The following is a 19,416-nucleotide window of genomic DNA, read 5'->3' on the forward strand; positions in this document are numbered from 1 at the left end:
AAGGCCTGCTTCACACATCAGTTTTTTTGGTCAGTCAAAATCCGCTATAATGGCGGATAACGGATCCGTTCCTGTACTGATCACAACGTTTGGCACCGTACCGTTATTTTATCGAATCAGTCAAAGGAAGAATTTTAAAGGAACCGCTGACTGGGGAAGGAGAGAGAGAGAGACTTAATTTGACTGTAAGCAAAGTAATAAAAATAAAATCAAAAGGTTTTCAGAACCTCTTAATACTGGCAGCAGTTGGATTTGAGCCCATGGGGGGGAAAGAGAGAGAGAGAGAGAAAACAATGGCATATCTTTTTTTTGCAAGATGGCGGATTTTGACTGATGGACACAAACGGATGTGGGAAACAGGCCTTAGGAAAAAGCAATGATTCTATGAGCTGTCTTTTCCTTAGCAGAAAAGTACACAATCATACAAATACAAAAGTACATTGGAGCACACATTAATTTCACTGTTTGCAATATAAAAGAATGCGTTCAACAGGTTATGACAACCTCCTCTTACTAACATCTGTGGGATTTGAACCCACACCTCAGAAGCACACAATTACAACAGACTATATTTCAAACTTGTGCATGTTGGAAAATAGACAAATTTCTAAACGCAAAAAAGCTATGATTCTATCAACTGTCTTTTCCTAAACGGAAAAGCACACACTCATACAAATACAAAAGATTAAAGCACATGCTAATTTGACTGTAAGCAAAGTAATAAGAATAAAATCAAAAGGTTTTCAGAACCTCTTAATACTGGCAACAGTTGGATTTGAACCCATGCCTCATAAGTACACAAGTACATTGGATTATTTTTAAAATTTGTGCAGGTTGAAAAATAAACAAATCTTTAAGCACAAAAAAGCAATGATTCTAACATCTGTCTTTTCCTAAACAGAAAAACACACACTCATACAAATGCAAAAGAAGATTAAAGCACATGTTAATTATTCTTTTAACAAAATCATAGCAATAAGATCAAAATGTTGTCAAAAACTTATAATAGTTGCAGCAGTAGGATTTCAACTTATGCCTCTGAGCTACTTAAAGTAACTGAAGAACATTTGACTATATTTAAATTTCTGTATTTTTGATGATGAGAAAGTTTCTATGCTCAAGGAAAAAGCAATGATTCTATAAACTGTCTTTTCCTTAAAAGAAAAGCACACGCTTATACAACTACAAAACAAGGTTAAAGCACATGCTAATTTGTGTGTTAGCAAAATCATAAAAATATGTTCAAAAGGTTAAAATACTGGCAGCAGTGGGATTTGAACCGACGCCTCAGACAGCCTTAGCACACACTCATAACAAAGTACATAAGAGAACATGCTAATTTGGCTGAAAACAAAGTAATAAGATGAAAATGTTTTTAAATTCTCATAATATTGGCAGCAGTGGGATTTGAACCCACGCCTCAAAAGAGACTGGAGCCTAAATCCAGCGCCTTAGACCGCTCGGCCATGCTACCATTCTTTACTGTGTGATGTAAGTTCCTTGGAGTAAGCGTAGTACATGTGAATACATTTCAAACTTGATCATGTTGGAATATGGGCAAGTATCTAAATATTTGGAGAAAGCAATGATTCTATCAAATGTTTTTTCTTAAACAGAAAAGCACACACTCATACCAAAGTACATAAAAGCACACACTCATACCAAAGTACATAAAAGCATATGCTAATTTGACTGAAAGCAAAGCAATAAGATGAAAATGTTTTTAAATTCTTATAATATTGGCAGCAGTGGGATTTGAACCCACGCCTCCAAAGAGACTGTAGCCTTAATCCAGCGCCTTAGACCGCTCTGCCATGCTACCATATTTTTTTCATGTTCAAGCAAGTTTTCTTAGAGTAAGTGAAGTACATTTAACTACATTTAAAATTGTGCATGTGGGAAAATGGGCATGTTTCTAAATATAAGGCCTGCTTCACACATCAGTTTTTTTGGTCAGTCAAAATCCGCTATAATGGCGGATAACGGATCCGTTCCTGTACTGATCACAACGTTTGGCACCGGACCGTTATTTTATCGAATCAGTCAAAGGAAGAATTTTAAAGGAACCGCTGACTGGGGAAGGAGAGAGAGACTTAATTTGACTGTAAGCAAAGTAATAAAAATAAAATCAAAAGGTTTTCAGAACCTCTTAATACTGGCAGCAGTTGGATTTGAGCCCATGGGGGGGAAAGAGAGAGAGAGAAAACAATGGCATATCTTTCTTTTGCAAGATGGCGGATTTTGACTGATGGACACAAATGGATGTGGGAAACAGGCCTTAGGAAAATGCAATGATTCTATGCGCTGTCTTTTCCTTAGCAGAAAAGTACACAATCATACAAATACAAAAGTACATTGGAGCACACATTAATTTCACTGTTTGCAATGTAAAAGAATGCGTTCAATAGGTTATGACAACCTCCTCTTACTAACATCTGTGGGATTTGAACCCACACCTCAGAAGCACACAATTACAACAGACTATATTTCAAACTTGTGCATGTTGGAAAATAGACAAATCTCTAAACACAAAAAAGCGATGATTCTATCAACTGTCTTTTCCTAAACGGAAAAGCACACACTCATACAAATACAAAAGATTAAAGCACATGCTAATTTGACTGTAAGCAAAGTAATAAGAATAAAATCAAAAGGTTTTCAGAACCTCTTAATACTGGCAGCAGTTGGATGTGAACCCATGCCTCATAAGTACACAAGTACATTGGATTATTTTTAAAATTTGTGCAGGTTGAAAAATAAACAAATCTCTAAGCACAAAAAAGCAATGATTCTAACATCTGTCTTTTCCTAAACAGAAAAACACACACTCATACAAATGCAAAAGAAGATTAAAGCACATGTTAATTATTCTTTTAACAAAATCATAGCAATAAGATCAAAATGTTGTCAAAAACTTATAATAGTTGCAGCAGTAGGATTTCAACTTACGCCTCTGAGCTACTTAAAGTAACTGAAGAACATTTGACTATATTTAAATTTCTGTATTTTTGAAGATGAGAAAGTTTCTATGCTCAAGGAAAAAGCAATGATTCTATAAACTGTCTTTTCCTTAAAAGAAAAGCACACGCTTATACAACTACAAAACAAGGTTAAAGCACATGCTAATTTGTGTGTTAGCAAAATCATAAAAATATGTTCAAAAGGTTAAAATACTGGCAGCAGTGGGATTTGAACCGACACCTCAGACAGCCTTAGCACACACTCATAACAAAGTACATAAGAGCACATGGTAATATGGCTGAAAGCAAAGTAATAAGATGCAAATGTTTTTAAATTCTCATAATATTGGCAGCAGTGGGATTTGAACCAACGCCTCCAAAGAGACTGAAGCCTTAATCCAGCGCCTTAGACGGCTCTGCCATGCTACCATATTTTTTTTCATGTTTAAGCAAGTTTTCTTAGAGTAAGTGAAGTACATTTAACTACATTTAAAATTGTGCATGTGGGAAAATGGGCATGTTTCTAAATATAAGGCCTGCTTCACACATCAGTTTTTTTGGTCAGTCAAAATCCGCTATAATGGCGGATAACGGATCCGTTCCTGTACTGATCACAACGTTTGGCACCGGACCGTTATTTTATCGAATCAGTCCAAGGAAGAATTTTAAAGGAACCGCTGACTGGGGAAGGAGAGAGAGAGAGACTTAATTTGACTGTAAGCAAAGTAATAAAAATAAAATCAAAAGGTTTTCAGAACCTCTTAATACTGGCAGCAGTTGGATTTGAGCCCATGGGGGGGAAAGAGAGAGAGAGAGAGAAAACAATGGCATATCTTTTTTTGCAAGATGGCGGATTTTGACTGATGGACACAAACGGATGTGGGAAACAGGCCTTAGGAAAAAGCAATGATTCTATGAGCTGTCTTTTCCTTAGCAGAAAAGTACACAATCATACAAATACAAAAGTACATTGGAGCACACATTAATTTCACTGTTTGCAATATAAAAGAATGCGTTCAATAGGTTATGACAACCTCCTCTTACTAACATCTGTGGGATTTGAACCCACACCTCAGAAGCACACAATTACAACAGACTATATTTCAAACTTGTGCATGTTGGAAAATAGACAAATCTCTAAACACAAAAAAGCTATGATTCTATCAACTGTCTTTTCCTAAACGGAAAAGCACACACTCATACAAATACAAAAGATTAAAGCACATGCTAATTTGACTGTAAGCAAAGTAATAAGAATAAAATCAAAAGGTTTTCAGAACCTCTTAATACTGGCAGCAGTTGGATTTGTACCCATGCCTCATAAGTACACAAGTACATTGGATTATTTTTAAAATTTGTGCAGGTTGAAAAATAAACAAATCTTTAAGCACAAAAAAGCAATGATTCTAACATCTGTCTTTTCCTAAACAGAAAAACACACACTCATACAAATGCAAAAGAAGATTAAAGCACATGTTAATTATTCTTTTAACAAAATCATAGCAATAAGATCAAAATGTTGTCAAAAACTTATAATAGTTGCAGCAGTAGGATTTCAACTTACGCCTCTGAGCTACTTAAAGTAACTGAAGAACATTTGACTATATTTAAATTTCTGTATTTTTGAAGATGAGAAAGTTTCTATGCTCAAGGAAAAAGCAATGATTCTATAAACTGTCTTTTCCTTAAAAGAAAAGCACACGCTTATACAACTACAAAACAAGGTTAAAGCACATGCTAATTTGTGTGTTAGCAAAATCATAAAAATATGTTCAAAAGGTTAAAATACTGGCAGCAGTGGGATTTGAACCGACGCCTCAGACAGCCTTAGCACACACTCATAACAAAGTACATAAGAGCACATGCTAATTTGGCTGAAAACAAAGTAATAAGATGAAAATGTTTTTAAATTCTCATATTGGCAGCAGTGGGATTTGAACCCACGCCTCAAAAGAGACTAGAGCCTAAATCCAGCGCCTTAGACCGCTCGGCCATGCTACCATTCTTTACTGTGTGATGTAAGTTCCTTGGAGTAAGTGTAGTACATGTGAATACATTTCAAACTTGATCATGTTGGAATATGGGCAAGTATCTAAATATTTGGAGAAAGCAATGATTCTATCAAATGTTTTTTCTTAAACAGAAAAGCACACACTCATACCAAAGTACATAAAAGCACACACTCATACCAAAGTACATAAAAGCATATGCTAATTTGACTGAAAGCAAAGCAATAAGATGAAAATGTTTTTAAATTCTTATAATATTGGCAGCAGTGGGATTTGAACCCACGACTCAAAAGAGACTGTAGCCTTAATCCAGCGCCTTAGACCGCTCTGCCATGCTACCATATTTTTTTCATGTTCAAGCAAGTTTTCTTAGAATAAGTGAAGTACATTTAACTACATTTAAAATTGTGCATGTGGGAAAATGGGCATGTTTCTAAATATAAGGCCGGCTTCACACATCAGTTTTTTCGGTCAGTCAAAATCCGCTATAATGGCGGATAAAGGATCCGTTCCTGTACTGATCACAACGTTTGGCACCGGATCGTTATTTTATCGAATCAGTCAAAGGAAGAATTTTAAAGGAACCGCTGACTGGGGAAGGAGAGAGAGAGAGACTTAATTTGACTGTAAGCAAAGTAATAAAAATAAAATCAAAAGGTTTTCAGAACCTCTTAATACTGGCAGCAGTTGGATTTGAGCCCATGGGGGGGAAAGAGAGAGAGAGAGAGAAAACAATGGCATATCTTTTTTTTGCAAGATGGCGGATTTTGACTGATGGACACAAACGGATGTGGGAAACAGGCCTTAGGAAAAAGCAATGATTCTATGCGCTGTCTTTTCCTTAGCAGAAAAGTACACAATCATACAAATACAAAAGTACATTGGAGCACACATTAATTTCACTGTTTGCAATATAAAAGAATGCGTTCAATACGTTATGAAAACCTGCTCTTACTAACATCTGTGGGATTTGAACCCACACCTCAGAAGCACACAATTACAACAGACTATATTTCAAACTTGTGCATGTTGGAAAATAGACAAATCTCTAAACACAAAAAAGCGATGATTCTATCAACTGTCTTTTCCTAAACGGAAAAGCACACACTCATACAAATACAAAAGATTAAAGCACATGCTAATTTGACTGTAAGCAAAGTAATAAGAATAAAATCAAAAGGTTTTCAGAACCTCTTAATACTGGCAGCAGTTGGATTTGAACCCATGCCTCATAAGTACACAAGTACATTGGATTATTTTTAAAATTTGTGCAGGTTGAAAAATAAACAAATCTCTAAGCACAAAAAAGCAATGATTCTAACATCTGTCTTTTCCTAAACAGAAAAACACACACTCATACAAATGCAAAAGAAGATTAAAGCACATGTTAATTATTCTTTTAACAAAATCATAGCAATAAGATCAAAATGTTGTCAAAAACTTATAATAGTTGCAACAGTAGGATTTCAACTTACGCCTCTGAGCTACTTAAAGTAACTGAAGAACATTTGACTATATTTAAATTTCTGTATTTTTGAAGATGAGAAAGTTTCTATGCTCAAGGAAAAAGCAATGATTCTATAAACTGTCTTTTCCTTAAAAGAAAAGCACACGCTTATACAACTACAAAACAAGGTTAAAGCACATGCTAATTTGTGTGTTAGCAAAATCATAAAAATATGTTCAAAAGGTTAAAATACTGGCAGCAGTGGGATTTGAACCGACACCTCAGACAGCCTTAGCACACACTCATAACAAAGTACATAAGAGTACATGGTAATTTGGCTGAAAGCAAAGTAATAAGATGCAAATGTTTTTAAATTCTCATAATATTGGCAGCAGTGGGATTTGAACCCACTCCTCCAAAGAGACTGGAGCCTTAATCCAGCGCCTTAGACGGCTCTGCCATGCTACCATATTTTTTTTCATGTTCAAGCAAGTTTTCTTAGAGTAAGTGAAGTACATTTAACTACATTTAAAATTGTGCATGTGGGAAAATGGGCATGTTTCTAAATATAAGGCCTGCTTCACACATCAGTTTTTTTGGTCAGTCAAAATCCGCTATAATGGCGGATAACGGATCCGTTCCTGTACTGATCACAACGTTTGGCACCGGACCGTTATTTTATCGAATCAGTCAAAGGAAGAATTTTAAAGGAACCGCTGACTGGGGAAGGAGAGAGAGAGAGACTTAATTTGACTGTAAGCAAAGTAATAAAAATAAAATCAAAAGGTTTTCAGAACCTCTTAATACTGGCAGCAGTTGGATTTGAGCCCATGGGGGGGGAAAGAGAGAGAGAGAGAGAAAACAATGGCATATCTTTTTTTTGCAAGATGGCGGATTTTGACTGATGGACACAAATGGATGTGGGAAACAGGCCTTAGGAAAATGCAATGATTCTATGCGCTGTCTTTTCCTTAGCAGAAAAGTACACAATCATACAAATACAAAAGTACATTGGAGCACACATTAATTTCACTGTTTGCAATGTAAAAGAATGCGTTCAATAGGTTATGACAACCTCCTCTTACTAACATCTGTGGGATTTGAACCCACACCTCAGAAGCACACAATTACAACAGACTATATTTCAAACTTGTGCATGTTGGAAAATAGACAAATCTCTAAACACAAAAAAGTGATGATTCTATCAACTGTCTTTTCCTAAACGGAAAAGCACACACTCATACAAATACAAAAGATTAAAGCACATGCTAATTTGACTGTAAGCAAAGTAATAAGAATAAAATCAAAAGGTTTTCAGAACCTCTTAATACTGGCAGCAGTTGGATTTGAACCCATGCCTCATAAGTACACAAGTACATTGGATTATTTTTAAAATTTGTGCAGGTTGAAAAATAAACAAATCTCTAAGCACAAAAAAGCAATGATTCTAACATCTGTCTTTTCCTAAACAGAAAAACACACACTCATACAAATGCAAAAGAAGATTAAAGCACATGTTAATTATTCTTTTAACAAAATCATAGCAATAAGATCAAAATGTTGTCAAAAACTTATAATAGTTGCAGCAGTAGGATTTCAACTTACGCCTCTGAGCTACTTAAAGTAACTGAAGAACATTTGACTATATTTAAATTTCTGTATTTTTGAAGATGAGAAAGTTTCTATGCTCAAGGAAAAAGCAATGATTCTATAAACTGTCTTTTCCTTAAAAGAAAAGCACACGCTTATACAACTACAAAACAAGGTTAAAGCACATGCTAATTTGTGTGTTAGCAAAATCATAAAAATATGTTCAAAAGGTTAAAATACTGGCAGCAGTGGGATTTGAACCGACACCTCAGACAGCCTTAGCACACACTCATAACAAAGTACATAAGAGCACATGGTCATTTGGCTTAAAGCAAAGTAATAAGATGAAAATGTTTTTAAATTCTCATAATATTGGCAGCAGTGGGATTTGAACCCACGCCTCCAAAGAGACTGGAGCCTTAATCCAGCGCCTTAGACCGCTCTGCCATGCTACCATATTTTTTTTCAAGTTCAAGCAAGTTTTCTTAGAGTAAGTGAAGTACATTTAACTACATTTAAATTTGTGCATGTGGGAAAATGGGCATGTTTCTAAATATAAGGCCTGCTTCACACATCAGTTTTTTTGGTCAGTCAAAATCCGCTATAATGGCGGATAACGGATCCGTTCCTGTACTGATCACAACGTTTGGCACCGGACCGTTATTTTATCGAATCAGTCAAAGGAAGAATTTTAAAGGAACCGCTGACTGGGGAAGGAGAGAGAGAGAGACTTAATTTGACTGTAAGCAAAGTAATAAAAATAAAATCAAAAGGTTTTCAGAACCTCTTAATACTGGCAGCAGTTGGATTTGAGCCCATGGGGGGGAAAGAGAGAGAGAGAGAGAAAACAATGGCATATCTTTTTTTTGCAAGATGGCGGATTTTGACTGATGGACACAAACGGATGTGGGAAACAGGCCTTAGGAAAAAGCAATGATTCTATGCGCTGTCTTTTCCTTAGCAGAAAAGTACACAATCATACAAATACAAAAGTACATTGGAGCACACATTAATTTCACTGTTTGCAATATAAAAGAATGCGTTCAATAGGTTATGACAACCTCCTCTTACTAACATCTGTGGGATTTGAACCCACACCTCAGAAGCACACAATTACAACAGACTATATTTCAAACTTGTGCATGTTGGAAAATAGACAAATCTCTAAACACAAAAAAGCGATGATTCTATCAACTGTCTTTTCCTAAACGGAAAAGCACACACTCATACAAATACAAAAGATTAAAGCACATGCTAATTTGACTGTAAGCAAAGTAATAAGAATAAAATCAAAAGGTTTTCAGAACCTCTTAATACTGGCAGCAGTTGGATTTGAACCCATGCCTCATAAGTACACAAGTACATTGGATTATTTTTAAAATTTGTGCAGGTTGAAAAATAAACAAATCTCTAAGCACAAAAAAGCAATGATTCTAACATCTGTCTTTTCCTAAACAGAAAAACACACACTCATACAAATGCAAAAGAAGATTAAAGCACATGTTAATTATTCTTTTAACAAAATCATAGCAATAAGATCAAAATGTTGTCAAAAACTTATAATAGTTGCAGCAGTAGGATTTCAACTTAAGCCTCTGAGCTACTTAAAGCAACTGAAGAACATTTGACTATATTTAAATTTCTGTATTTTTGAAGATGAGAAAGTTTCTATGCTCAAGGAAAAAGCAATGATTCTATAAACTGTCTTTTCCTTAAAAGAAAAGCACACGCTTATACAACTACAAAACAAGGTTAAAGCACATGCTAATTTGTGTGTTAGCAAAATCATAAAAATATGTTCAAAAGGTTAAAATACTGGCAGCAGTGGGATTTGAACCGACGCCTCAGACAGCCTTAGCACACACTCATAACAAAGTACATAAGAGCACATGCTAATTTGGCTGAAAACAAAGTAATAAGATGAAAATGTTTTTAAATTCTCATAATATTGGCAGCAGTGGGATTTGAACCCACGCCTCAAAAGAGACTGGAGCCTAAATCCAGCACCTTAGACCGCTCGGCCATGCTACCATTATTTACTGTGTGATGTAAGTTCCTTGGAGTAAGTGTAGTACATGTGAATACATTTCAAACTTGATCATGTTGGAATATGGGAAAGTATCTAAATATTTGGAGAAAGCAATGATTCTATCAAATGTTTTTTCTTAAACAGAAAAGCACACACTCATACCAAAGTACATTAAAACATGTGCTAATTTGACTGAAAGCAAAGCAATAAGATGAAAATGTTTTTAAATTCTTTTAATATTGGCAGCAGTGAGATTTGAACCCACGCCTCCAAAGAGACTGTAGCCTTAATACAGCGCCTTAGACCGCTCTGCCATGCTACCATATTTTATTCATGTTCAAGCAAGTTTTCTTAGAGTAAGTGAAGTACATTTAACTACATTTAAAATTGTGCATGTGGGAAAATGGGCATGTTTCTAAATATAAGGCCTGCTTCACACATCAGTTTTTTGGGCAGTCAAAATCCGCTATAATGGCGGATAACGGATCCGTTCCTGTACTGATCACAACGTTTGGCACCGGACCGTTATTTTATCGAATCAGTCAAAGGAAGAATTTTAAAGGAACCGCTGACTGGGGAAGGAGAGAGAGAGAGACTTAATTTGACTGTAAGCAAAGTAATAAAAATAAAATCAAAAGGTTTTCAGAACCTCTTAATACTGGCAGCAGTTGGAATTGAGCCCATGGGGGGGGAAAGAGAGAGAGAGAGAGAAAACAATGGCATATCTTTTTTTGCAAGATGGCGGATTTTGACTGATGGACACAAACGGATGTGGGAAACAGGCCTTAGGAAAAAGCATTGATTCTATGCGCTGTCTTTTCCTTAGCAGAAAAGTACACAATCATACAAATACAAAAGTACATTGGAGCACACATTAATTTCACTGTTTGCAATATAATAGAATGCGTTCAATAGGTTTTGACAACCTCCTCTTACTAACATCTGTGGGATTTGAACCCACACCTCAGAAGCACACAATTACAACAGACTATATTTCAAACTTGTGCATGTTGGAAAATAGACAAATCTCTAAACACAAAAAAGCGATGATTCTATCAACTGTCTTTTCCTAAACGGAAAAGCACACACTCATACAAATACAAAAGATTAAAGCACATGCTAATTTGACTGTAAGCAAAGTAATAAGAATAAAATCAAAAGGTTTTCAGAACCTCTTAATACTGGCAGCAGTTGGATTTGAACCCATGCCTCATAAGTACACAAGTACATTGGATTATTTTTAAAATTTGTGCAGGTTGAAAAATAAACAAATCTCTAAGCACAAAAAAGCAATGATTCTAACATCTGTCTTTTCCTAAACAGAAAAACACACACTCATACAAATGCAAAAGAAGATTAAAGCACATGTTAATTATTCTTTTAACAAAATCATAGCAATAAGATCAAAATGTTGTCAAAAACTTATAATAGTTGCAGCAGTAGGATTTCAACTTACGCCTCTGAGCTACTTAATGTAACTGAAGAACATTTGACTATATTTAAATTTCTGTATTTTTGAAGATGAGAAAGTTTCTATGCTCAAGGAAAAAGCAATGATTCTATAAACTGTCTTTTCCTTAAAAGAAAAGCACACGCTTATACAACTACAAAACAAGGTTAAAGCACATGCTAATTTGTGTGTTAGAAAAATCATAAAAATATGTTCAAAAGGTTAAAATACTGGCAGCAGTGGGATTTGAACTGACGCCTCAGACAGCCTTAGCACACACTCATAACAAAGTACATAGGAGCACATGCTAATTTGGCTGAAAGCAAAGTAATAAGATGAAAATGTTTTTAAATTCTCATAATATTGGCAGCAGTGGGATTTGAACCCATGCTTCGAAAGAGACTGGAGCCTAAATTCAGCGCCTTAGACAGCTCGGCCATGCTACCATTATTTACTGAGCGATGTAAGTTCCTTGGAGTAAGTGTAGTACATGTGAATACATTTCAAACTTGATCATGTTGGAATATGGGCAAGTATCTAAATATTTGGAGAAAGGAATGATTCTATCAAATGTTTTTTCTTAAACAGAAAAGCACACACTCATACCAAAGTACATAAAAGCATATGCTAATTTGACTGAAAGCAAAGCAATAAGATGAAAATGTTTTTATATTCTTAAAATATTGGCAGCAGTGTGATTTGAACCCACGCCTACAAAGAGACTGGAGCCTTAATCCAGCGCCTTAGACCGCTCGGCCATGCTACCATTATTTTCTGTGTGATGTAAGTTCCTTGGAGTAAGTGTAGTACATGTGAATACATTTCAAACTTGATCATGTTGGAATATGGGCAAATATCTAAATATTTGGAGAAAGGAATGATTCTATCAAATGTTTTTTCTTAAACAGAAAAGCACACACTCATACCAAAGTACATAAAAGCATATGCTAATTTGACTGAAAGCAAAGCAATAAGATGAAAATGTTTTTAAATTCTTATAATATTGGCAGCAGTGGGATTTGAACCCACGCCTCCAAAGAGACTGGAGCCTTAATCCAGCGCCTTAGACCGCTCGGCCATGCTACCATATTTTTTTTCATGTTCAAGCAAGTTTTCTTAGAGTAAGTGAAGTACATTTAACTACATTTAAAATTGTGCATGTGGGAAAATGGGCATGTTTCTAAATATAAGACCTGCTTCACACATCAGTTTTTTTGGTCAGTCAAAATCCGCTATAATGGCAGATAACGGATCCGTTCCTGTACTGATCACAACGTTTGGCACCGGACCATTATTTTATCGAATCAGTCAAAGGAAGAATTTTAAAGGAACCGCTGACTGGGGAAGGAGAGAGAGAGAGAGACTTAATTTGACTGTAAGCAAAGTAATAAGAATAAAATCAAAAGGTTTTCAGAACCTCTTAATACTGGCAGCAGTTGGATTTGAGCCCATGGGGGGGGAAAAGAGAGAGAAAGAGAGAGAGAGAGAGAGAGAGAGAGAGAGAGAGAGAGAGAGAGAGAGAGAGAGAGAGAGAGAGAGAGAGAGAGAGAGAGAGAGAGAGAGAGAGAGAGAGAGAGAGAGAGAGAGAGAGAGAGAGAGAGAGAGAGAGAGAGAGAGAGAGAGAGAGAGAGAGAGAAAACAATGGCATATCTTTTTTTTGCAAGATGGCGGATTTTGACTGATGGATACAAACGGATGTGGGAAACAGGCCTTAGGAAAAAGCAATGGTTCTATCCACTGTCTTTTCCTTAGCAGAAAAGTACACAATCATACAAATACAAAAGTACATTGGAGCACACATTAATTTCACTGTTTGCAATATAAAAGAATGCATTCAATAGGTTATGAAAACCTCCTCTTACTAACATCTGTGGGATTTGAAACCACACCTCAGAAGCACACAATTACAACAGACTATATTTCAAACTTGTGCATGTTGGAATATTGACAAATCTCTAAACACAAAAAAGCGATGATTCTATCAACTGTCTTTTCCTAAACGGAAAAGCACACACTCATACAAATACAAAAGATTAAAGCACATGCTAATTTGACTGTAAGCAAAGTAATAAGAATAAAATCAAAAGGTTTTCAGAACCTCTTAATACTGGCAGCAGCTGGATTTGAACCCATGCCTCATAAGTACACAAGTACATTGGATTATTTTTAAAATTTGTGCAGGTTGAAAAATAAACAAATCTCTAAGCACAAAAAAGCAAGGATTCTAACATCTGTCTTTTCCTAAACAGAAAAACACACACTCATACAAATGCAAAAGAAGATTAAAGCACATGTTAATTATTCTTTTAACAAAATCATAGCAATAAGATCAAAATGTTGTCAAAAACGTATAATAGTTGCAGCAGTAGGATTTCAACTTACGCCTCTGAGCTACTTTAAGTAACTGAAGAACATTTGACTATATTTAAATTTCTGTATTTTTGAAGATGAGAAAGTTTCTATGCTCAAGGAAAAAGCAATGATTCTATAAACTGTCTTTTCCTTAAAAGAAAAGCACACGCTTATACAACTACAAAACAAGGTTAAAGCACATGCTAATTTGTGTGTTAGCAAAATCATAAAAATATGTTCAAAAGGTTAAAATACTGGCAGCAGTGGGATTTGAACCGACGCCTCAGACAGCCTTAGCACACACTCATAACAAAGTACATAAGAGCACATGCTAATTTGGCTGAAAGCAAAGTAATAAGATGAAAATGTTTTTAAATTCTCAGAATATTGGCAGCAGTGGGATTTGAAGCCACGCCTCGAAAGAGATTGGAGCCTAAATCCAGCATCTTAGACCGCTCGGCCATGCTACCATTATTTACTGCGTGATGTAAGTTCCTTGTAGTAAGTGTAGTACATGTGAATACATTTCAAACTTGATCATGTTGGAATATGGGCAAGTATCTAAATATTTGGAGAAAGCAATGATTCTATCAAATGTTTTTTCTTAAACAGAAAAGCACACACTCATACCAAAGTACATAAAAGCATATGCTAATTTGACTGAAAGCAAAGCAATAAGATGAAAATGTTTTTAAATTCTTATAATATTGGCAGCAGTGGGATTGGAACCCACGCCTCCAAAGAGTCTGGAGCCTTAATCCAGCACCTTAGACCGCTCGGCCATGCTACCACAATTTTTTTCATGTTCAAGCAAGTTTTCTTAGAGTAAGTGAAGTACATTTAACTACATTTAAAATTGTGCATGTGGGAAAATGGGCATGTTTCTAAATATAAGGCCTGCTTCACACATCAGTTTTTTTGGTCAGTCAAAATCCGCTATAATGGCGGATAACGGATCCGTTCCTGTACTGATCACAACGTTTGGCATCGGACCGTTATTTTATCGAATCAGTCAAAGGAAGAATTTTAAAGGAACCGCTGACTGGGGAAGGAGAGAGAGAGAGACTTAATTTGACTGTAAGCAAAGTAATAAGAATAAAATCAAAAGGTTTTCAGAACCTCTTAATACTGGCAGCAGTTGGATTTGAGTCCATGGGGGGGAAAGAGAGAGAGAGAGAGAAAACAATGGCATATTTTTTTTTGCAAGATGGCGGATTTTGACTCATGGACAGAAACGGATGTGGGAAACAGGCCTTAGGAAAAAGCAATGATTCTATCCACTGTCTTTTCCTTAGCAGAAAAGTACACAATCATACAAATACAAAAGTACATTGGAGCACACATTAATTTCACTGTTTGTATTATAAAAGAATGCGTTCAATAGGTTATGAAAACCTCCTCTTACTAACATCTGTGGGATTTGAACCCACACCTCAGAAGCACACAATTACAACAGACTATATTTCAAACTTGTGCATGTTGGAAAATAGAGAAATCTCTAAACACAAAAAAGCGATGATTCTATCAACTGTCTTTTCCTAAACGGAAAAGCACACACTCATACAAATACAAAAGATTAAAGCACATGCTAATTTGACTGTAAGCAAAGTAATAAGAATAAAATCAAAAGGTTTTCAGAACCTCTTAATACTGGCAGCAGTTGGATTTGAACCCATGCCTCATAAGTACACAAGTACATTGGATTAGTTTTAAAATTTGTGCAGGTTGAAAAATAAACAAATCTCTAAGCACAAAAAAGCAATGATTCTAACATCTGTCTTTTCCTAAACAGAAAAACACACACTCATACAAATGCAAAAGAAGATTAAAGCACATGTTAATTATTCTTTTAACAAAATCATAGCAATAAGATCAAAATGTTGTCAAAAACTTATAATAGTTGCAGCAGTAGGATTTCAACTTACGCCTCTGAGCTACTTAAAGTAACTGAAGAACATTTGACTATATTTAAATTTCTGTATTTTTGAAGATGAGAAAGTTTCTATGCTCAAGGAAAAAGCAATGATTCTATAAACTGTCTTTTCCTTAAAAGAAAAGCACACGCTTATACAACTACAAAACAAGGTTAAAGCACATGCTAATTTGTGTGTTAGCAAAATCATAAAAATATGTTCAAAAGGTTAAAATACTGGCAGCAGTGGGATTTGAACCGACGCCTCAGACAGCCTTAGCACACACTCATAACAAAGTACATAAGAGCACATGCTAATTTGGCTGAAAGCAAAGTAATAAGATGAAAATGTTTTTAAATTCTCATAATATTGGCAGCAGTGGGATTTGAACCCACGCTTCGATAGAGACTGGAGTTTAAATCCAGCGCCTTAGACCGCTCGGCCATGCTACCATTAGTTACTGCGTGATGTAAGTTCCTTGGAGTAAGTGTAGTACATGTGAATACATTTCAAACTTGATAATGTTGGAATATGGGCAAGTATCTAAATATTTGGAGAAAGGAATGATTCTATCAAATGTTTTTTCTTAAACAGAAAAGCACACACTCATACCAAAGTACATAAAAGCATATGCTAATTTGACTGAAAGCAAAGCAATAAGATGAAAAAGTTTTTAAATTCTTATAATATTGGCAGCAGTGGGATTTGAACCCACGCCTCCAAAGAGACTGTAGCCTTAACCCAGCGCCTTAGACCGCTCGGCCATGGTACCATATTTTTTTTCATGTTCAAGCAAGTTTTCTTAGAGTAAGTGAAGTACATTTAACTACATTTAAAATTGTGCATGTGGGAAAATGGGCATGTTTCTAAATATAAGACCTGCTTCACACATCAGTTTTTTTGGTCAGTCAAAATCCGCTATAATGGCGGATAACGGATCCGTTCCTGTACTGATCACAACGTTTGGCACCGGACCGTTATTTTATCGAGTCAGTCAAAGGAAGAATTTTAAAGGAACCGCTGACTGGGGAAGGAGAGAGAGAGAGAGACTTAATTTGACTGTAAGCAAAGTAATAAGAATAAAATCAAAAGGTTTTCAGAACCTCTTAATACTGGCAGCAGTTGGATTTGAGCCCATGGGGGGGAAAGAGAGAGAGAGAGAGAGAGAGAAAACAATGGCATATCTTTTTTTGCAAGATGGCAGATTTTGACTGATGGACACAAACGGATGTGGGAAACAGGCCTTAGGAAAAAGCAATGATTCTATCCACTGTCTTTTCCTTAGCAGAAAAGTACACAATCATACAAATACAAAAGTACATTGGAGCACACATTAATTTCACTGTTTGCAATATAAAAGAATGCGTTCAATAGGTTATGAAAACCTCCTCTTACTAACATCTGTGGGATTTGAACCCACACCTCAGAAGCACACAATTACAACAGACTATATTTCAAACTTGTGCATGTTGGAAAATAGACAACTCTCTAAACACAAAAAAGCGATGATTCTATCAACTGTCTTTTCCTAAACGGAAAAGCACACACTCATACAAATACAAAAGATTAAAGCACATGCTAATTTGACTGTAAGCAAAGTAATAAGAATAAAATCAAAAGGTTTTCAGAACCTCTTAATACTGGCAGCAGTTGGATTTGAACCCATGCCTCATAAGTACACAAGTACATTGGATTATTTTTAAAATTTGTGCAGGTTGAAAAATAAACAAATCTCTAAGCACAAAAAAGCAATGATTCTAACATCTGTCTTTTCCTAAACAGAAAAACACACACTCATACAAATGCAAAAGAAGATTAAAGCACATGTTAATTATTCTTTTAACAAAATCATAGCAATAAGATCAAAATGTTGTCAAAAACTTATAATAGTTGCAGCAGTAGGATTTCAACTTATGCCTCTGAGCTACTTAAAGTAACTGAAGAACATTTGACTATATTTAAATTTCTGTATTTTTGAAGATGAGAAAGTTTCTATGCTCAAGGAAAAAGCAATGATTCTATAAACTGCCTTTTCCTTAAAAGAAAAGCACACGCTTATACAACTACAAAACAAGGTTAAAGCACATGCTAATTTGTGTGTTAGCAAAATCATAAAAATATGTTCAAAAGGTTAAAATACTGGCAGCAGTGGGATTTGAACCGACGCCTCAGACAGCCTTAGCACACACTCATAACAAAGTACATAAGAGCACATGCTAATTTTGCTGAAAGCAAATTTAATAAGATGAAAATGTTTTTAAATTCTCAGAATATTGGCAGCAGTGGGATTTGAACCCATGCCTCGAAAGAGACTGGAGCCTAAATCCAGCGCCTTAGACCACTCGGCCATGCTACCATTATTTACTGTGTGATGTAAGTTCCTTGGAGTAAGTGTAGTACATGTGAATACATTTCAAACTTGATCATGTTGGAATATGGGCAAGTAACTAAATATTTGGAGAAAGCAATGATTCTATCAAATGTTTTTTCTTAAACAGAAAAGCACACACTCATACCAAAGTACATAAAAGCATATGCTAATTTGACTGAAAGCAAAGCAATAAGATGAAAATGTTTTTAAATTCTTATAATATTAGCAGCAGTAGCATTTGAACCCACGCCTCCAAAGCGACTGGAGCCTTAATCCAGCGCCTTAGACCGCTCGGCCATGCTACCATATTTTTTTTTCATGTTCAAGCAAGTTTTCTTAGAGTAAGTGAAGTACATTTAACTACATTTAAAATTGTGCATGTGGGAAAATGGGCATGTTTCTAAATATAAGGCCTGCTTCACACATCAGTTTTTTTGGTCAGTCAAAATCCGCTATAATGGCGGATAACGGATCCGTTCCTGTACTGATCACAACATTTGGCACCGGACCGTTATTTTATCGAGTCAGTCAAAGGAAGAATTTTAAAGTAACCGCTGACTGGGGAAGGAGAGAGAGAGACTTAATTTGACTTTAAGCAAAGTAATAAGAATAAAATCAAAAGGTTTTCAGAACCTCTTAATACTGGCAGCAGTTGGATTTGAGCCCATGGGGGGGAAAGAGAGAGAGAGAGAGAGAAAACAATGGCATATCTTTTTTTTGCAAGATGGCGGATTTTGACTGATGGATACAAACGGATGTGGGAAACAGGCCTTAGGAAAAAGCAATGGTTCTATCCACTGTCTTTTCCTTAGCAGAAAAGTACACAATCATACAAATACAAAAGTACATTGGAGCACACATTAATTTCACTGTTTGCAATATAAAAGAATGCGTTCAATAGGTTATGAAAACCTCCTCTTACTAACATCTGTGGGATTTGAACCCACACCTCAGAAGCACACAATTACAACAGACTATATTTCAAACTTGTGCATGTTGGAATATTGACAAATCTCTAAACACAAAAAAGCGATGATTCTATCAACTGTCTTTTCCTAAACGGAAAAGCACACACTCATACAAATACAAAAGATTAAAGCACATGCTAATTTGACTGTAAGCAAAGTAATAAGAATAAAATCAAAAGGTTTTCAGAACCTCTTAATACTGGCAGCAGCTGGATTTGAACCCATGCCTCATAAGTACACAAGTACATTGGATTATTTTTAAAATTTGTGCAGGTTGAAAAATAAACAAATCTCTAAGCACAAAAAAGCAAGGATTCTAACATCTGT

The 19,416-nt window shown here is 35.6% G+C and overlaps 11 non-coding genes across 11 annotated transcripts; all 11 read right to left on the reverse strand.

Moving 5' to 3' along the window:
• Positions 1 to 1,392: 1,392 nt before the first annotated feature.
• Positions 1,393 to 1,474, reverse strand: TRNAL-UAG (transfer RNA leucine (anticodon UAG)). The gene has a single exon. It is a non-coding gene; the product is annotated as a tRNA-Leu (tRNA).
• Positions 1,475 to 1,740: 266 nt separating this feature from the next.
• Positions 1,741 to 1,822, reverse strand: TRNAL-AAG (transfer RNA leucine (anticodon AAG)). The gene has a single exon. It is a non-coding gene; the product is annotated as a tRNA-Leu (tRNA).
• A 3,057-nt stretch (positions 1,823 to 4,879) lies between these two features.
• Positions 4,880 to 4,961, reverse strand: TRNAL-UAG (transfer RNA leucine (anticodon UAG)). Its single transcript has one exon. It is a non-coding gene; the product is annotated as a tRNA-Leu (tRNA).
• A 266-nt stretch (positions 4,962 to 5,227) lies between these two features.
• Positions 5,228 to 5,309, reverse strand: TRNAL-AAG (transfer RNA leucine (anticodon AAG)). Its single transcript has one exon. It is a non-coding gene; the product is annotated as a tRNA-Leu (tRNA).
• Positions 5,310 to 8,379: 3,070 nt separating this feature from the next.
• TRNAL-AAG (transfer RNA leucine (anticodon AAG)) lies at positions 8,380 to 8,461 on the reverse strand. Its single transcript has one exon. It is a non-coding gene; the product is annotated as a tRNA-Leu (tRNA).
• A 1,494-nt stretch (positions 8,462 to 9,955) lies between these two features.
• TRNAL-UAG (transfer RNA leucine (anticodon UAG)) lies at positions 9,956 to 10,037 on the reverse strand. The gene has a single exon. It is a non-coding gene; the product is annotated as a tRNA-Leu (tRNA).
• A 2,132-nt stretch (positions 10,038 to 12,169) lies between these two features.
• On the reverse strand, positions 12,170 to 12,251 carry TRNAL-AAG (transfer RNA leucine (anticodon AAG)). Its single transcript has one exon. It is a non-coding gene; the product is annotated as a tRNA-Leu (tRNA).
• Positions 12,252 to 12,489: 238 nt separating this feature from the next.
• TRNAL-AAG (transfer RNA leucine (anticodon AAG)) lies at positions 12,490 to 12,571 on the reverse strand. Its single transcript has one exon. It is a non-coding gene; the product is annotated as a tRNA-Leu (tRNA).
• Positions 12,572 to 14,545: 1,974 nt separating this feature from the next.
• TRNAL-AAG (transfer RNA leucine (anticodon AAG)) lies at positions 14,546 to 14,627 on the reverse strand. The gene has a single exon. It is a non-coding gene; the product is annotated as a tRNA-Leu (tRNA).
• A 1,493-nt stretch (positions 14,628 to 16,120) lies between these two features.
• TRNAL-UAA (transfer RNA leucine (anticodon UAA)) lies at positions 16,121 to 16,202 on the reverse strand. Its single transcript has one exon. It is a non-coding gene; the product is annotated as a tRNA-Leu (tRNA).
• Positions 16,203 to 18,024: 1,822 nt separating this feature from the next.
• On the reverse strand, positions 18,025 to 18,106 carry TRNAL-UAG (transfer RNA leucine (anticodon UAG)). The gene has a single exon. It is a non-coding gene; the product is annotated as a tRNA-Leu (tRNA).
• Positions 18,107 to 19,416: the final 1,310 nt, after the last annotated feature.

Source organism: Dendrobates tinctorius, unplaced genomic scaffold, assembly GCF_039654945.1.
Source record: "Dendrobates tinctorius isolate UK_male_01 unplaced genomic scaffold, ASM3965494v1 ptg000047l, whole genome shotgun sequence".
Taxonomy (NCBI): Eukaryota; Metazoa; Chordata; class Amphibia; order Anura; family Dendrobatidae; genus Dendrobates; species Dendrobates tinctorius.